Source organism: Pyrgilauda ruficollis, unplaced genomic scaffold (assembly GCF_017590135.1).
Source record: "Pyrgilauda ruficollis isolate IOZ18807 unplaced genomic scaffold, ASM1759013v1 scaffold197, whole genome shotgun sequence".
Taxonomy (NCBI): domain Eukaryota; kingdom Metazoa; phylum Chordata; class Aves; order Passeriformes; family Passeridae; genus Pyrgilauda; species Pyrgilauda ruficollis.
The window spans coordinates 219,346-237,660 of NW_024518873.1; the positions used below are offsets into that span (position 1 = coordinate 219,346).

The window sequence follows — 18,315 nt, forward strand, 5'->3', positions numbered from 1 at the left end:
CCTGAGCCCAGCCCAGCCCCGTGCCAGGGCTGGATGAGCAGCTGTGATCACCAGCGCTGTGCCCCGCTCGCCCAGGCCCTGTGGGCTGGGCACGCTGTGCCATGCTGAGCGCTCCGGCTCAGCCTCAGCTCGGGCAGGAAGAGCTCGCATCTGCCAGAAATGCACCCCGTAGACACTCCCAGCAAAGCTGCCCAAGGCCACCCAGAAGGCTTCAGTTGTGGCCTGGAACATTCTTCCACCCTGTCCAATTCAACTGAAAAGGAAAAAATGTTACTGCTGTGTGACAATTATTGCACTTATCTATTTCAGACAAGCCTTTGGCAAACAGGCTTTTCTGTGCTTCTGGGGGGACTCACATTTCTGCACAGCTGATAAAATGACTCTCTTCATTATTATGAAGTTATCTTTGACTTTTATTAGTAATTAGAATCATGGAATCATAAAATATTTAGGCTGGAAAAGCCCTCCCAGCCCATGGAGTCCCAGCTGTGCCCGATGCCCACCCTGTCCCCAGCCCAGAGCGCTCAGTGCCACCTCCAGCCCTTCCTGGGACACCTCCAGGGATGGGCACTCCAAACCTACCTGGGCAGTTCCAAGGCCTGAGCAGCCTTTCCATGGGGAAATTCCTGCTGGTGTCCACCCTGAGCTGCCCTGGCCCAGCCTGAGGCCGTTCCCTCTGCTCCTGTCCCTGTTCCTGGGAGCACAGCCCGACCCCCCCGGCTGTCCCCTCCTGTCAGGAGTTGTGCAGAGCCACAAGGGCCCCCTGAGCCTCCTTTTCTCCAGGCTGAGCCCCTTCCCATCTCCCAGGGAGGTTATTTCCATGCAGTCTTCCTTTTTCTCTAGGGATGTTAACACTGGGCACTCCTTGCTCAGTCCCAAAAAAAAGCCACTGAAACTTAGGGAGTAGCTGTACTTCTGAAATCTGGTGAAACAGGGGAGACAGGTTCTCAGCATTTGGCCAGCAAGGGTTTGTTGCTTTGTTAGTGTTGTTTTCTGTTGGTTTTGTTTTGGGTTTTGTTGTTGTGGTGGTTTTTTTGGGTTTTTTTTAATGATCCTTTTATTTTCCTAAATATAACCTCTTGTTGGTTGAATATAAGTTTACCACTTGATTGCCAGTGGTACCCTGGAGCTCATTTATTGTTATTTGAAGAACTGCCTACAGCACCTAGAACTATCTCTACCAGGCAATATCACTGACAGATACCAGCAGGAATTTTTCCCTAATTGTGCAGTTTCTCTGGAATATGCAGAGCACTTGCTCTGTTATTGTTTGGTTTTGTGTATTTCTACTTCAAAACAATTGTTTGGAAGAAACCTCCTAATGCACTTGGTTGTAGCTTGTTATAATTACACCACAGAAAATTAAAGCCTCGGTGCTTTTTGGGCAGCATAATGAAGAGCAGACAAATGTTAAATATTAATATTGTCAACTATTCTGGTTCATTGTGGCTGTAAGCTTTGGTGTTACGAACATGTCATTACCTGCTGCAGCTGACACACAGATATGTGCTCAAGTTCCAGCTCCAAGAACAGATGGGAAGGCAGGTTAGCAAATGACCAAGTAACTCCATAAAAAATATTAGTGTATTGTAATTTCTGGAGTGATATCCTGAAATTATAGGTGGTGGAAAATCATGCCATCCTTGCTATAAATATTGCTGAAATTCTGCAAAACTCTATTAGTTGTGAGTATGAACTGCATAGCAGGCATAAAGAAATACTCCTAGTCCTTTCTCATCTCCCAAGTTCTTACTCACTGATATTTAGCTCTGTTTTTAATGGGTATTTCTTTAAAATTACATATATCTATATAATATACTAAAAATATGTGTATGTATTATATATATACAAATATATTATGACAGTATTAAAATATCAGTTGCTCAGTATTGTTCAGTCCTGAAAAATGAAATTACCAGTTAAAGAGGATTTGGGATTGTTTTCCTTTTTGAATCAGTAATGTTTATCTTGTCTGTCTGCACTTCTTTAGGTTTTCTTTTGTCCACATTTAAAGACTGCTTCATGGACAAATTAATGTGTTTGACATTGCCTTGTCCTTGATTGAGAAGCCAAGTGTGTAATGTCCTTTGAGGAAACACAAAAGGAAATGAGGAAAAGCCAGTGAGGAAGGACAGAGACAGAATGCCTTCTGGGTGACCTAAAATGAATTTACAATCCATTTTCCCTTCCTGCCACCCTCCCTAGATCTAGACAAGCTGTGACCTCTGGGAGTCTGGGAGGAGAATGGAATAGGAATAGGCAAAGGGATATATTTGGTCCGGAAATAAAACTGAATGAAACTTTTTTAAAAGCCTTACAAATGTTTGAAGAGTCATTGCAGGGTTTGCAATAGGGTCCCCAGAATGAATAATGGACTTTCCTGGGCTGACAGAGATATTCAGTGAGTTGAATGAGGCTCACAGAAATTCAGAAACATCAGATCTCTGGGGTGGCTTTGAACAACTCCTCTTTTCTTTATTTATTAATAAAAGGAAGAAGGTAGGAAAAAATGTCCCTGAGACCAAAGAATTCTGTCTCTCTTGAGTCTCTTGGACAGACTCTGAGCTATTCTCCTTTATGGCATCTCTGATGTCCCAGAATTATTTTTCCTTGGGTGTCTCCAGTGGACCTGGAACCAGCAGGATGATTTTGTAGAACATTTATATAAAGATTTTTCCAAAGGTTAGTTGAATTTATTTTCTGTGCTGAGTGTCCCCTACAGCTTGACTAATGGAGGCATTCAGCATATACTTCAGTGGCTCTCAATTTTTAGGGGCTTTTTTTTCAGGTCACTAGAAGAGATTGATAAAAGAGAGCAGAAGAAAGCCAGAGGAAAGAAATAGAGAACAGCCTCCTGAAAGATAATAAAAATAGAGCACCAAATGCTAGTGAAGACAGCCTCTGCTATGGATTTGCTCTAGAGGAAGGATCTGGCTATTCATGTTTAGTGGAAGAAAAGCACCAAAGAGTAGGAAAATGGCAAGGGGAGGATGCAAACCAGAAAAAAAAATCCCAAAACTGTAGGGAAAATTTGCCATAAAAATCTTTCAGTGCTGACAAGCTCCCAGTCCGTGGTGTCTGACATCTGCTGCCAGTGGAAGCTGAGCTCCAGTGTGACTCAGAAGGCTTCAGAGCAGCTCTGTGTGCCTGCTGCACTGGCAGGAACTGATTTGATATGCTCTGCATGTAGAATTTGCTTTTCCAAGAGAGAACATATACGAGCCTTTTACTGGTAGCGGCTCAAGAACAAAGGTTTGAGATAATCTGCTAGACGATGAAAATAAAAAATCAAGTTTTAGAGTAGAAATGAAGTGCTTTTTCTACATGTAGGTAATTTGAATTATATAGTGTGGTACATAGAAATACTTATTTAAGCATGAAAAACTTGTATAATTTTTAATTCATATATATTTACATGCATCTATATAAGTATGTATGCGCAAAAAGACGGTAGCTGCTTGCTGTGGATCCAAAATGCTTCCAAATTTAGATTTTAGAGGAAGCTCAGGGAAGTTGGAAACACTGAAATAGAGGGCTTGATTTATGATATTTAAAATGACAGAACACACCTGCCTGCAGGCCTCCCAATCCACTTGTATTCCTGGTACCTGGGTAGGATGGGGCTGCAGCAGCATGAGGATAATTAATACAGACTTCACCCTCCAGGGCCCATCATTTGCCTCCAGGCCCTTGTGACCCAAAAGCAAGAAAAAGCTGATAAAGTCATATTGCACGGGTGAGCACAGGACTGGGCACTTATGTGATTTGCAGAGGGCTTTTGGAGGGAGGTTAATTTGTTCCTTGTGAGCCCACATGAACTGTCCTGCTGGGTAATTTGGCCTCAGATGGGTGAGATTTGGGCTTTAGTCTGCAGACTGTTAACATCCTGCAAAGCACTGAGATGCAGTTTTGTCTCCCATGAGAGCACACAGCTACCCTGCTCCCGAGCTTCCTTTGTGCCCGGTTTGTGCTCTCCCCGCTGGCTGTGGGGGGGTGGTTTGGCAGAGCTGCTCTGCTCTCCTGGCTCCCTGCCTGCGCCACGGCAGAGTGGGTGGAGAAGGGATGGGAGCACCAGGGGAAATGTTTGGCAGAGTATAAAGTCAGAATAGTTCACAAGAAAGTGAAACAGGCTGTTAACCTGCTTAGAACAGAACCTTGTTTGTGTGAAACCTTCTCCGCAGCGCTTGCGTTTTGTCCTTCTCCCGTGAGGCCTGCACCAGGCATCCCCCTCGAGTGGAGAGGCGCTTTCCTCCTGGACAAAGGTCCAGGACTGTACAACTTTTTGAGTCAAATGCTGGTTTTGATCCTCATTTTATGTCAGTCTTCTTGGGTTGAGAAGAGCTCCTCCAGGACTGAGGGCTGTGTGTGGACACAGGCATTGACTCCTCCGTGCCTCGGAAGCAGAAGGCAGCAGAACTCTCTCAGGTGCTGCAGGTGCTGCTCCTGTCCCTGCTGCTCGGGAGTGAGCACAGGGCAGGGAAAACTCGCCCAGCTCTGAAATCAGAGTTATTTACCCTGGCCTGCCAACAGACCTGTCACTGGGTGTGTGTGGGGAAGGCAGATTATCCAAATTGCTCTTCTGTCCTTTCTGCTGCAGTTCTTGCCCTTTGCTTTGTTCCGTACCTTTGCACCTGACCGTCTTTCAGCACAAGATGGGAACCCTTACGTGTCCATGTCCACACAGAGATGTTGATCATGCTTCTGGTGTCAGCTGTGGACATGAATTAAGTGACAGCCTTAATAACCTAAATGAACTTTGAATTTGGAGCTGCTTTCAGTGGTGCAGTCGGGCCAGGTGTCCTCCAGAGCCCCTTCCCACCTGAATTATCCCAGGCTGCTCTGTTGGTTGCTCACTGTGGGATTCCCATTGCTTGGCTCAGCTGCCTGGAATCAGAGGGAAAACCAGTTTCTCCTGCAAGGTGATTCCAAGCATGAGCTTATTTACTTGCTAAGATAATGGCTACCACAGGAGCAATTTTTACACAGCCAAGGACATTCACCCTGGTCAAGCCCCCAGATCCAAGTTCTCCAGAAGGGTTAAATAATCCCTCTTGTACACTGAGATTTAAACCCCAGCGCAGATCCATTTTTTTTACAGCTAAACAGAGATTACTCTATATAAAAATATGGTGTGGTGCTGTGGTGTGTAGTAGGGCCTAGAATAAAACTCTGACAGGAAGCAGATTTTGTTGAAGCTGTGTTCCTGAAATGCAAATTGCAGAAATGATCATAATAACTTCATGCAAAATATATTTATACAGATGATCCAGCTTCAGGAGAAAGGGGAGTTTGGGCAGTGCATAGCACAGAGCAGCAAACACCAAAAACAGCATCGGGGAAGTCAAGTGTAAACTTTATTTTGAGACAGAACTTATACCTACATCTTTAGAACAGTTAATTATTCAGTGAGGAGAGAAGTGAGAGAAAAATGGGGAAGCTCTGCACCCAAACAGCAGAGATCCTCATCTGGCATGTGGGAGCGCTGAGTTCCAGCCTCTTTCCTCTGAGTTTTATATGGATTAGTGCATTTTTCAGAGGTGAAATGTTTTCTAGTGTGCCTTTGCTCACTTTCAGCAATGGCTCCAAGGTTAAGTGACGTGTGGCAGGGCCAGACTGCAAATTTATGATAGTACCATGGAAAGCTCACATATTCCTAAACCTTTGTGATTGTGAGCTCAAACCTGCATAATTTTTATTTTAAATTACATTACCTTCCCTTCTTTTTCTTTTTCTTTTTCTTTTTAGTTTTACCATTATTGTTGTTGTTTATTGTGTACGTTCTGAGTATTTAATAATCGGTTTCATAGGTTATGAATACCTGCATTTTTTGTAGGCTTGTGATAATTAATCACAGGGGGGGAAAAGCCCTTCAGCCACTCAGTCCATTGACCTGGGCTTTGTAAAAATCTTGTTCCAGTATTGGATTTCAATAAGTAGTTTATGATCAATAATTCAGCCAAGAAGTTTTGACTTCTCCAGGTTTTAATTCAGCCATGCAGATGTCTCTGGCACTTTTAATATGATCAGCACTCTTTGCTTAAGCAATAATTAAGATTATTAGGGTTTTTCTTTAATCATTGTGTGTGGTGTCAGTTGTGTTTCCATAGGCACTTCTCCAGCAAATTGTAATCAAATAACCATTTATGTGGAAACCTGAGGCAATGGAGTTCTGCCTATGTTGGAAATGCTTTTTGAAGTGTCATTTTTATGGAATATTTTAGTCTCTTTCAGTCATTTCTGTGATATTTACCAGAATTTTCATTGGTCTTGAAAAGACTTGCAAAAATCTGGCACCATTTCATTTCAGAAACTCATCCCTGATACTTTTGGATTTCTCAGTAAGTAGTTAAGAAATTCACAGTTTAAATCCTTTTATGATTGTGAGCAATTTGTTTCTATTTCATTAAACTCTCAGATATGCTCCCAAGTTTATTTCTGGAACTGCTCTTCTGGAAGTACTTAATTTTAGGGGCACAATGGATGCAATTTTCCTCCACTTTGAGATCTTTGTGGATTTCTAATATTTTTCATCACTTTTGATAAGAGTAATACACCTGGGTGTTTTTTAGAGGGACAAATGTGTGTGTGGTGCATCAGGAAAAGGGAAGATGAAAATAAACAGAGGTTTGGGGTTGTTTTGGGTTTCCTCGGCATAAATCTCATACTTTGCACGCACCTCGATTGTGTTGGTTTATTCACTTTGCCAAATGGCCCACAAAGCTGTGAATATTTATTTAGTGCTGTTCCTAATCGTTTTTCTAATAGGGAATTATTTGGGTACAATGAAAGACATTTGTAAATGAAGCAGATAAGCGCTTTGGCAGACAAGGAGTGTTTTGTCCAGCACAAGAATTCTATTGTCCACTGCTTTAGTTGTCAAGTGCCTGGGGAGCCCAGGATTTATGATGATGTTACAATGGCCCTTTCAGAGGGGACTCTAAGAAGCTGTGAGATTCCGTTCCTCTGCTTTTCAGACTCCCAAATCTTTTTATGGTGCGAGGACAATGCCGGATTCAGCTGCTGCCTGGGCCCGTCTGCATCGGGCGCTGTACAATAATTGCCGCAGCGACAATGGGCCGGGCTCCTGCCCCGCTCCCCGGCCGCGTTCCCCAACTGCTCCTCTTGGCACTGCGCATCAGCCAGCCCCGAAGCACGGCTTCCTTCGCCCCAAAAACTCTTGTTAGGCCGTGTGGTTTAAAGAGCCACTGTGGCAAATCTCTTTGGAGCGTTGGAACTGTTTAATGGATTTTGTGTTTTTTTTTTTTTTAAAGTTTTCTTGTAATTGTGGTTGGACTTTGAAACGGCCTTCTGTAAATACAGCAGGTGGGGGGCCTTGGCTTTTCGGCCTTTTGTAAGCCTTATAAAGTTATTAGAAATCTTGAAGGCATATTCAGCTGCAGAGAAAATAGGAAAATAAAAATGTTATACAGTAAAGTAATAGGCATCTGATAAATGAAATGGTAATAGGAAATAAGTAGGCACCTGACACCTAAATATCAATTACTCAGACTGTTCTGTCTGCATTCACAAGGGTGGAAATAGTCTCAAACTATGTTTTTAATGAAAATTGACATCTGGAGGGCTTTCTCCTTGCTTGATGCTAACATGAAGATTTATTTACTGCTAATAATGGTTAATGCTACAAAAAGTATCATTTTGTGACCCCTATATTTATTGAAATGCAGTGTGACTGCAGAATAGAGGCTGCAATTGGCAGTGAAATGATCACTTGCCATTTATTATGTATTATTCTTTAGGATACTTCCAGCCCAGCCCACTCTGTGGCTCCGTGGTTGGTGCCTTTGCTGGTGGCCAGGTGGATGCACGGGGAGAAGTTAATGGAGCTGCAGGTCAGGCAGGGACTGACAGTGTCTGATCAAATCTCTGAGGCTTTTAAAAACAAAAGAAGAGCTTAAAAAATTGAATGGCAGGGATATTTAAGAGGATATTTTGAGAAGTCCTTATCCAAGCAAATTCAAATGTGTCGGGCATAAAGGAGTCTTGAGCTGCAAAGTCATCCATAAAGATGTTGTTTTCTGTAAAGATATTGAACAAATTCTCAATATGAGAATTTTATTTCAGTTTCAGTCATTCATAAGAATTCTGAATTAGTTCAAAAGTGTCCTTTATAAAAAAAAAATTTGCAAAATGAATATATTTCAAAGTGCCATATGTACTTCATAGCATGAATATGTGGAGTACTTTTACCAACAAGTGCTTTTATATTAGTGGCTCAGTCATCACACAAATCATCACAGAGCTTAACCTTAGCAAAATCCACTGTCTAGGAATGTGCTTTTATGGCATGTGTATCCCAAATTTTTGAAAAGGACTCAATGTATTTGCAGTTGTGAAGGGCCGCAGAAGCCACGTGACTTTATTTCTTCCTTCGATGGAGCAAGAGTGAAATATGTTTGTGCAATACTGAATATAAAATAGCCAGTCAGTGCCTGTTTCCTTTTCAACACTTGTGCTGGGAGCTCTGAAATTCAGTCTGTGCTGCTGAACTGGGTTTTTTTTTTGCAATTAAAACTTGATTGCTTTAACAGGGGTGAAAAGTGGATATAAAATGAAGGATTGATACAGATGAGGTATCTTTAACAATTAAACACTGCAGAAAAGTACTGACTTGGATCTATCAGCCCAAATTACACAGCTATTTTTTAATAATTAAATAATTAGTTCTAGAAATTTTCAGTTAATAAATTTGGAGGTACTAGGGAATCTAGCCTGGTTTTCTTGGCTGGAATGGATCTTAGTCCTAGAATTCAGTTAGGGCTGTTTAAGCACCTATCAAGGTCTCAAATGAACCTCAGGAATGCAGTGTCTGCACCAGCAGGTAACAACAGATCACACTGAGTATTTCCTTTGCATTCAGTCACATTAATTATATTTTATCTACCTTTTACTCGTGTGGGGACATTGTCAGAAACACCTGGGATGATGATGTGTGAAATGATGAGGTGTGACGATGACTGCTCTGGGAAATTGTGGCCATCCTTAATTTACCAATTTAAATTCAAGACTTGTCATGAGAAATGATTCAGCAGGTTTCTTTCTGTTTCTGCTCCCTTTGTCCAGACTGACTCAACTTCCTGCCCCATTTATGAAAGAATTGTAGCCACTGAAACAGCTGTAGATGAACTTACAGGCAGAGGCACCTCTTACTTGTTTGGGGGTTTTTTGGGTTTGTGGTTTTCTTGGGTTTTTTTTTTTTTTTTTCGGTTGGTTGGTTGTTTTGGTTTTTTTTCTTTTTGCTTCAGATGTTTTCTCTTATGTATTTTTTTCACTACTGTAGTGGCAGTTCCACTTCCTAAAATAATCTTCTTCCTTTTCCATCATAATGATAAACCCACTAATTTTCTAATATGCCTTTAGAGCACTCTAGAAATGTTCAAAGCACATCTTGCTGGTTAATGGCATCTGCAGCTGTTCCCTTTTTTCACTACAGTGTGTCTTGTCTTGGATAACGTTGCCAGAATAGATTTTTTCCATAGATAACACAAAAGAGATGTGAAAGAATTTTGATATGGCCTCAAGCATTTTAGTTATGGGAACATTGTAGCAAAAGTGAGTCTTAAATATTCCAGGTTGGATGGGGCTGGGATGGTGGGAGGTGTCCCTGCCCATGTGAGGGGTGGCTCTGGGTTATCTTTAAGGTCTTTTCCAAACCTGGCCTTCTGTGATTCTAGGAAAAGGCTATTTATTAATTATAAGTAGTATTTAACTGCTTGTCTTCAGACTCTCTTTAGGCTGCTGTGGTAGTTTATAGACCAGGCTTCTGTTTCCTTTTTTATGGTCCCACCAAGAGTTTGGATTTCAAATGTCCTTTTTCCTTCTTTGCAGGCAGAGCTGAAGTAGTGGCTGAGAGGCAGCAGAGGGCTGACAGGTGTCACAGCTCCTGAAGTGGCATTTCAGATGTGTGGAATATGCTACATCAACTGGCAGCAGGTTTCCAGTGGGTGAAGGTAAGTCCTGCATCCAACCCTGTGATCTCCTGGGGGATGTCAGGGATCCGTGGCTGGGACCTTGTTTCTGCAGTGTCTACGATGTTTGTGCAGTATAGGGAACATTTCTGATCCCTCAGAGACTTTAACCAGAGCTCCTGATAGCTGTCAGCCCTGGGACACAAACCATCCTTCTACCTCTGTACAGCATAGTTTGAAAAGGGACATGTTTTGAAGCCTGTTTGTTGAATTTCTTGTTTTAAACATCAAAGTATCACTTGAAAATTCACAGCAGCAGAGCACTGAAGAACAGGAATGTAAGAATTTTTCTGATATTTAGGTTTACAGCTGAAAGTGATCAGTCAAACAGGTTCATACTTTCCTTATTCTAGTGAGTGATTAATTCCACGTTTGGACTCTCTCTCTGATATTTTGTGCAATACTATTGAGCTCAGTATAACTGCTCAGACTTGGGTGGGGAAAGTAACTTCATGGTGACCCTTAGGCTTCAGAGAAGGCGGAAAGTGTGGAAGTACAGAGTTTGGGAAACTCTAGACGTACAAATAGTTGGATCTGCTGCTCTGATGCCTTTAATTTTTCAAATCCTTTTCAGTTGTGCTGTTGCTGTAATTCCACAGAGGTGAGAATTGCTCACTTACAGGAGTGTCCATTGTTTGTTTCTAAGTTTAACACAGAAACAGATTAGGTGTAATAGATAATAAATATCTAAACAATGTCATTTTTACAGAATCAAAGGCACGAGCCCACCTGAATTGTGTGGGATAAAAAGTACAGTGCCAGGATATTAAAGCTCTTTGTCTTGCTGATTCATTCACAGTTTCTACATTCAGTTCGCTCAGGTCTGGCTTGACAGGTGCTTCATTTCTGTGAAAATACCTTAAATGAGATGTATCTTATTTCTGGCAGCCAAATGAGCAACACTTCAACATCCTTCTGAGCAGCTCCATGGGATGTGTGTGGTGTCCTCAGATCTGGGGAGGGGACTGCAGCAGCCAGGCTGGGTGACACCAGCAGCACGGGGTTGAATTAACTCCTGAGCAATGGCAGAGCTCAGCATGGCAGATTCTGGTCCTGTCTGAACACAAAAGCCACATTTTGCAAACAGTGCTCAGCTCTTGTTTAGATCCAGTTTCTTAACAGAACGATTCTAAAGAGGGTTTGGTTTGAAGACTTCCTGACTAGGTTTCAAATTCATTCCTGGGTATCAAGAGGACATAGAGAAAATATCTGAAATTAGTTCTGCATGTCTCTGTTCCATGCACAGTTACATTAATTTTCTCACCACAGTTTTGCCTCTTTTGGCATTTTCTAATATCTCAGTTCATGGTTTAGTTGAGGGCCCTTTCTACTCCACTTGTTCCTGACTTCAGAGCTACTTCCAAACAGACTTAATTTTTAGAAATTAAAGCACTGTGAGGAATAAGCTTAAAGGAAAACAGCCCATCACTCTCACTAGAGTGTGAGACAAGTGAATTTTAACTGGGTCCCTACCGCAGTTTTATCTGACAAAGTGTTGTCTTTTTTTCATAGACTTCTTTGCATTTCAGAGTTAAAGCAAATAATTTGTGAAAGAAAGCTTCCTGCAGAGAGACTGTGGGATGTTCCCTCTGCTCCGAGTGTGAAGTGTCTCCCTGCAAAAGAGGAGGAACAAGAGCTGCTTTTGTTGATTATCATGTAAACCTGTGACTCCATATGCTTCCTAAATTCTCTTCCCTTCTTTTGAAGGATCTTTCTTAAATAACTTCCAGCTGTGCCTATTCAGGAATGCAAATTTCCTGTCACAGTATCTGGATAATGACAAGAGTTGAGAAGGTAAAATATTCATGTTTAACTATTGTTCATGGAACAAAGAGCAGCGGGGCAGACAGCAAGGCCCTGCTGAGCTGCTGGGGGCTGTGACACAGCCTTGGCTCAGTCACTACAGAAGGTGACCAGGGAGCTACAGGAACTAGGAATATCCTAACTGGCCATTTTCTTCCTGTGCTGCTTGGATTTTCTGTACTGAATTTCAAGAGAGACTGAGGGTAAGCACAACAGATTATACACTTCCCTATGATTATATTATTCTGTAAAGCATCCCACAGGAATAAAGGGTCCTCAGGACCCCAAAAATGAATACTCTTAGAGAATCATAAAATCAGGGAATCCCAGAATGTGTTGGTCTGGAAGGGACCTTAAATCCCATCCAGTGCCCCCCCCTGCCAGGGGCAGGGACACCTTGCACTGTCCCAGGCTGCTCCCAGCCCCAGTGTTCAGCCTGGCCTTGGGCACTGCCAGGGATCCAGGGGCAGCCACAGCTGCTCTGGGCACCCTGTGCCAGGGCCTGCCCACCCTGCCAGGGAACAATTCCTTCCCAATACCTGACTGAATTTCTCCTCTGTCAGTGTGAAGCCCTTGCTCCTGGCACTGCAGCTTCTGGTGCAGAGCCCCTGTCCACGCTCCCTGCAGCCCCCCAGATCCTGGAAGGCTGTGATGAGTTCATCAGATGGGATGAGAAACTGAAGTTCACTTCCTGAATATAGAAATTAGTGCTTACAATGCATACTTTGCCTCTTTCATATGTAACATTTCATTCTTATGTAGAAAGAATATAATGGGAAAACCAGGCTGTTCACAATGCACAGAGCAGATCTTGGAATGAAATTCCTCTATAGTTTTGTTTTTGCACAGATGGCATGTGAAAGAATATTAATTTTTACTTGGAATCCCTGTCCTGCATGTTGAACCTGGCCTACAAGTCAGAGCAGAATGTTCCCCCTCCAGGTGCCTGTTTTAGCCTATCTCACATCTTCACTTCGCTTCTCCACAAATATCTGCTTCTGTAGGTTTTTAAAACCTGAATTTTGAATGCTCAGTGTCAGCCCACAGAACAGACACTCAGTGTACCTGCAGGATTAGCTTATTAAACGTATTTTAGGATGGATGTTAGTAATCTAAACGAAATAGGCTCACATGTGAGGGCAAAAGCTTTGATTTTAGTAGGACGACACTCCAAAGTAAAGGGAATCTCCAGGTGGCTCTTAAAGAAATGCCTGAGAGTGAACTGTTAAGAAGAGTAAGTGTCATTTCACGTAGTCTGTGCAATGAGATGGAGTCTGAATGTATTACTTCTGCCTTTTTGGTTCTCTTCAAGACCTTGCTTGAGCTGAAAAACCTTTGGAAACATTGTTAGGATAATTACAAGACATATTCTGGTCAAACAGATACCAAAGAAGCATGATTATTTTGTTGGAAATTACAATGGCTTCAAAGACATCAAGTGGGGAAATGCACTGACACTGTCCTGTTTCTTATGGTCTCAGTACTTACTAACATGGACATTTCAGGTTTTTCTATCTGCTTTTTAACAGAAAATTATTTCCATGTTGCCTTGAAAGAATCTTCAATGTAGCAGAGTGCTGAAATGAGTGACTTGTTTTTGGAAACAATGAACGTGTACCTGAGCTGAAATTCAGCTTTTTGTGGCTAAAAGTTTGTTTCCTGAAACAACCGAGTCATCAGAAACTCATCCCTGCATTTTCCAGCTTGCTGGGGAATTCCAGCCATGTCTGGCCTGCAGGGTTGAGCTCTGGAGCAGGGTCTGGAGCAGCCTGGCTGGGCTAAGGAACAGGAAACTCCTGAAATCTGCCCCCCCCAGGATGAGATTCCCTAAGGAATTTGCACTGCACAGGCTGCAGAGATTGGCCAGCAGAGGAGAAAGGGCATTAAAAGATTGATCCATTGACTGAAAAACTCCCCAAAACTCCAATCATTTCTGGGTCAAAATAACCTCAAATACTTGGAAATTGTGCTCTGATAAAATGAACTGGCAAAAGTTCCACAGTTACTTCAAAGGTGAAAAGTCGGAATTAAAAGCTAAATCAGAGTCTTTCTGAAACAATTTTAATGGGAATTTGTGGAAAAAACTGTTGTCAGCTTTAACAATAAATACATAAATATACAGTGTGTATATATACACAAACATGTATACTTATATATATATATATATCTGTGTATATATATAGTTGCTCACTTTGTGTTTTAATAGTGATGGTGAGGAGGAGAATAATAGCATATTTAAAATTTATACTATAGTGTCTCCAAGAAAAAATACACATAGCCAGGGCTAGAAAAATAAACCCAAGAGAAAACTAAATAGTGTGCCTTCCACATATATATTACATTTGAAAAGAGGGCTGTGCACTCAGCCTTTCAAAGTTTCATATGCAATAAAAACTTATTTGAATTCTGCTCAGATGTCAGTTTGCTGTCTCAAAAATTGACATAGTCTGTATGCCATAAAATAAATCAAAATTTAGTGTATTTAATTATTTTGAGGTGTTTAACCCAGCCAATTACTACATTGTTAGTTACAGTTGAAGAAAACTTCTTAAAAATGTATCTTGCAGGAACACTTGCTGATATAACCATGCAGCAGTTGCAGTTTCTGTGGCTTTCCTCATCTGTATAAACACTAATAAAGACACACAAGTAGTGATTGGTAAAATCTAATGTAATGCAAAGGTTTTTCCCTCTCCATTCCTGACAACCTGCATTTGCAAGCACTCAGTTACTTTTATTTTAAAATGGCTTTTCAATTACATTCTGCTGCTGTAGGGGAAAGCTTTTTGACAAAGGTATGACATAAACCATTTCTATTGCAGCTCCATCATAGCTTCCACAGCCAAACTAGACTGGACAGTTCATTAAAAAGAAAAATTAATAGAACAAGGTTGTAGGGAAACAATAACAGATTATGACTGGCCTGTGGCAGCCCACTGAATTCATGTAGTGGAATAAAAATGATTCCCTTGTCTCATAAATGAAGGTTTGTTCCAAGGTTTTAGGTGAAGTCTCTCCTGTTCCTTTACAGGAGAAAGCTGTCCAGTTTCTGGTCTATAAAAGCAATACTTGTAATTACTGCAGGAGAATAATGTGGATTTTTTGGGATAAAAAGCACCCATTTGATAATCATTGAATACATAACAATAAATGCAACATCAAAGAGAATGGCATAGAATACAACACACTAAACAGATACCTTAAAGCAAAAAAGTAACCCTCTCATGGCTGGTCACGGTCTGGAGGGACAAAATGAGAATGGATTCAGGACTTGATCCTATTTTTTCTTATCTAAGGTAGTAACTGCTCTAGATCAGGCTAAATTTGCTAAATTCAGTGTGCCAAAGCCTAAATGTTTGTTATTCCATAGCAGTTCTTTCAGGTCTGCTGCTGCTACCTGTGTAGCATCATGTGTGATTTCTCTCTTGCTTGAGGCTGTTCTTAAACTTGGTTTAATTTGTTCTCTGACTTGGTGCAACCAAGTCCTAAAGCCTCCCTCTAGCTGGGAGTGCACATTTTCCCCAGTTTCCTCAGGGTTCCGTGGCTCACATTTTCTGTATAATTCTGGTATGTGTGACAAGCAGACAGACTCAGACTTTAATGCTGTAATCTGAGTTTCATTATATTGATGCTATAAATTCCTGTCTCAGAAGATATTTCAAAGTATACGGGCTCTGGGATGCATTACCCGTTTCTTTTGGCCAGTAGCCACAGCCTCCTAATGAATTCAATGGGATAATGGGAGAGGCCAGGAAAGGGGAAGTCTGAGCCAACATAACATTTGGAATCAAAAGCAGGACTGACCCTGAAGGGTATTTTCTGGTTCTGTTTATGAACACAATCTTCTTTTAGAAACAACAGCCTAAAATACTGAATATTCATGGTCATGGGGTCTGACCCCTGTACTTTTGCAGCTTTATCCCTTCTTTTACAGGAGAACTTTGGCCTCCACCTCTCCCATCTCTCGCCCCAAAACAGAAAAGCAGATTACATAACCTGCACAGCCTGGCCACTGTCAGAGGCCTCCTGGCCGTCCTGGCTGGGGTTTGTGCCATCAGCTATATTTTGTGAACCAGGGCAGAACTGAAGCAAAAATAACCAACCAAGCCAAAGTCTCTGCCTTAACCTCCTGAGCTGTTCTCATGCTTTCTTACTGCAGGCAGCATGTGTGACTTGCAGCATGCTGGGTAGAAGATATTCCTTATTTATTCCAGGAAACATGCTCACACAAACATTTAGCACTCACTAATGAGCTGTTCATCCCGAGGCTGGGAGCCAGCTGCAGCCTTCACTGCTCTGCTGTCCTGTTCATGAGCCCAAAGGTGCCACCTGTGTCTCCTGTCCCCCTCTGCCATGTGTGAGGCCCAGGAGAGAACAGCCTCATGCCAGGAACAAGCTCACCCCAAGGGCAGCTCAACAAAGACTGTGCTGTGCTCTCTCCGAGGAAAGCCACCGAGCCACTGGCTATCACCTCTCTGCTGCTCCCAGTACCAGCAGAATGACACCAAATTTGTATGTCCAACAAATGGAATGACCACTTTTCTCTTTGTAGGTTTGTAGTCATTTGATTTGTTTTATAATTAACAAATACAGAGATAATGAATTGTTTAAGTGGGAAAACTTGCCTGCAAAGGATAGAATGGTAATGATTTTTTAACAGCTGTCAAAACCACTCTCCCAAGCAGGGGCTGGTGCTCTGTTGGGTTAGGGTTATCCAGGTTACCTCTGCTCCCCACGTGCTGTTCCCTCTGTTTCCTCTGCACAGCTCACACAAGGCTGACACATTCCCTTTGTCCAGCTGAGTGCTTTGCCTCTGGGCAGTTGTGGAGTTACATCCAGGTCTCAGTCCAGGGTCCTTGAAGTCTCTGCCAGTTTAATCTGTTGCAGCTTGTTGAGCTCATCTAATCCAAAAGAACAGAAATTAAAAGCCAATAATGTTCTGTTGGCCTAAATTCTAATGAGTCTAACCAGAGAATGATCAGTTCTGCCACACTGAGCTCTTACACGAGTTATGTATAGTTAAAAGTGGTGCACAGGAGCCTCCCAGTCCCTGCCTTTTCCTGATGGAAAGGAACCATCAGCTGACTCAGGCAGAGGTCTTGAGGCAGGACGGGGGTGGGACCTTATCCCAGAGAACTCAGGGATGGACCTTCTCCCTGGACCCAGAGCCATTGTTCTGTTTCTAACATGTTATTTTTCCAGAGTCACTGTTAAGTTTGCAAACCTGCTCCTCAGGCTGCACTTTCCCCTCGGCTCTGTAGAGCACAAGGCAGCCTGTGTTGCTGTGAAAGATGATTTTCTGGCTGTTGAACAGCATCTTCTGCTCCCTGTGCTGTCTCTGAGCATTGTGCAGCTCCCAGGCTGCAGTGATTCCACGGCTGAGCCCTGGGGAGCAGTTTCCAGCCCCACCACCCTCCAATTTTCAGACCTGCTCTCTCCTCCTGTGCTGTCTCTTGGCTGCACAGGTAGTTCACTGTGTATGGACCACTGCATTATTACATTATTATTTTTACCCTTTCATTTCAAACATACACATAAACCCACTGTGTTACAGCACAGAGTCATCCTGAATGAAGCAAAAAGCCCAAGCAAATCAGGCAGTGGCCCTTTAGTCCTTAGAAAGCTTCTTAACAGCCAAATAAATTAACCAGACCCAAGGCCTGGGCAGGCCAAAAGTGGTGCTGATGCTGCCTAAGAATCAGCTGGGTCCTCTGTCCTGTGCTGGCAGCTCACTCCAGCTTGGGCACATCACAAGCAATGGTGACACTGTCCTAAGGGCTTACAAGGCACTGAAATTTTAACAAGTTCACATTAACATGTGGAAAATTATGTTTTACACTATTTATTTAAGTCCCATTATTAAATAAGCATTCAGTAAACAGCCCTATTGGCAATCTCATTCTTACACCATCATTTGTGTCACGTATCATGGTTGGGTTTAGTTCAAGCTGTGTTTACAAACATAATACAAGTGCCTGTGCGTGACCTTCATAATTATTCTTCCTGCTTATAATATGGATTTGCCATTCCTTGGGTCTGATTCTAAGCTCACTTGCTGAAGCTTAAGCCAGAAGGGGTTCACAAAATTTGCATGAAGAGTTTAAAAAAAAAAAAAAAAGATAATGTTAAGTTTTTTATAGCATGTTTACCCTGTCAGCCATCCATTGGAACAAGAAATATGTCTGTCTGCTCAGAAAGATGTTCCCTGTTCTTGGATGAATCCCCAGATCCAGTTTCTCCAGCTGGTGCCTGTCTGGTGCTTTATTCCCTTTGACCACTGGATTTCCAGGAAGCTAGTTTTTATTGTCCTTTTGCTCACCCTTGTGAGTTTTGAAGTTGAAAACACTGTCTTTGGGTCTTCGAAGTGGTGAGAAAGCAGAGGTTTAGCTTGCAGGCAAGCACTGTGTCACTGTCCTTGGGTGGGATATGGTAAAGGCTCCATAATGAAATTCAGATACTAATCCACAGGGGTTATTCTTATGCAACATTATCTCATATACCAGAGAGATTTAAAGGAAAAGGAGGA

At 42.2% G+C, this 18,315-nt stretch overlaps 1 protein-coding gene across 1 annotated transcript in view; it reads left to right on the forward strand.

The window, feature by feature from the left end:
* Positions 1 to 18,315, forward strand: part of CDH11 (cadherin 11) — an 81,535-nt gene that overhangs the window by 29,450 nt on the left and 33,770 nt on the right. Inside the window, exon 2 of the mRNA XM_041466087.1 lies at positions 9,847 to 9,968. The gene's annotated coding sequence lies outside the window, so the exon portion shown is untranslated. The remainder of the gene's footprint in view (positions 1 to 9,846; positions 9,969 to 18,315) is intronic.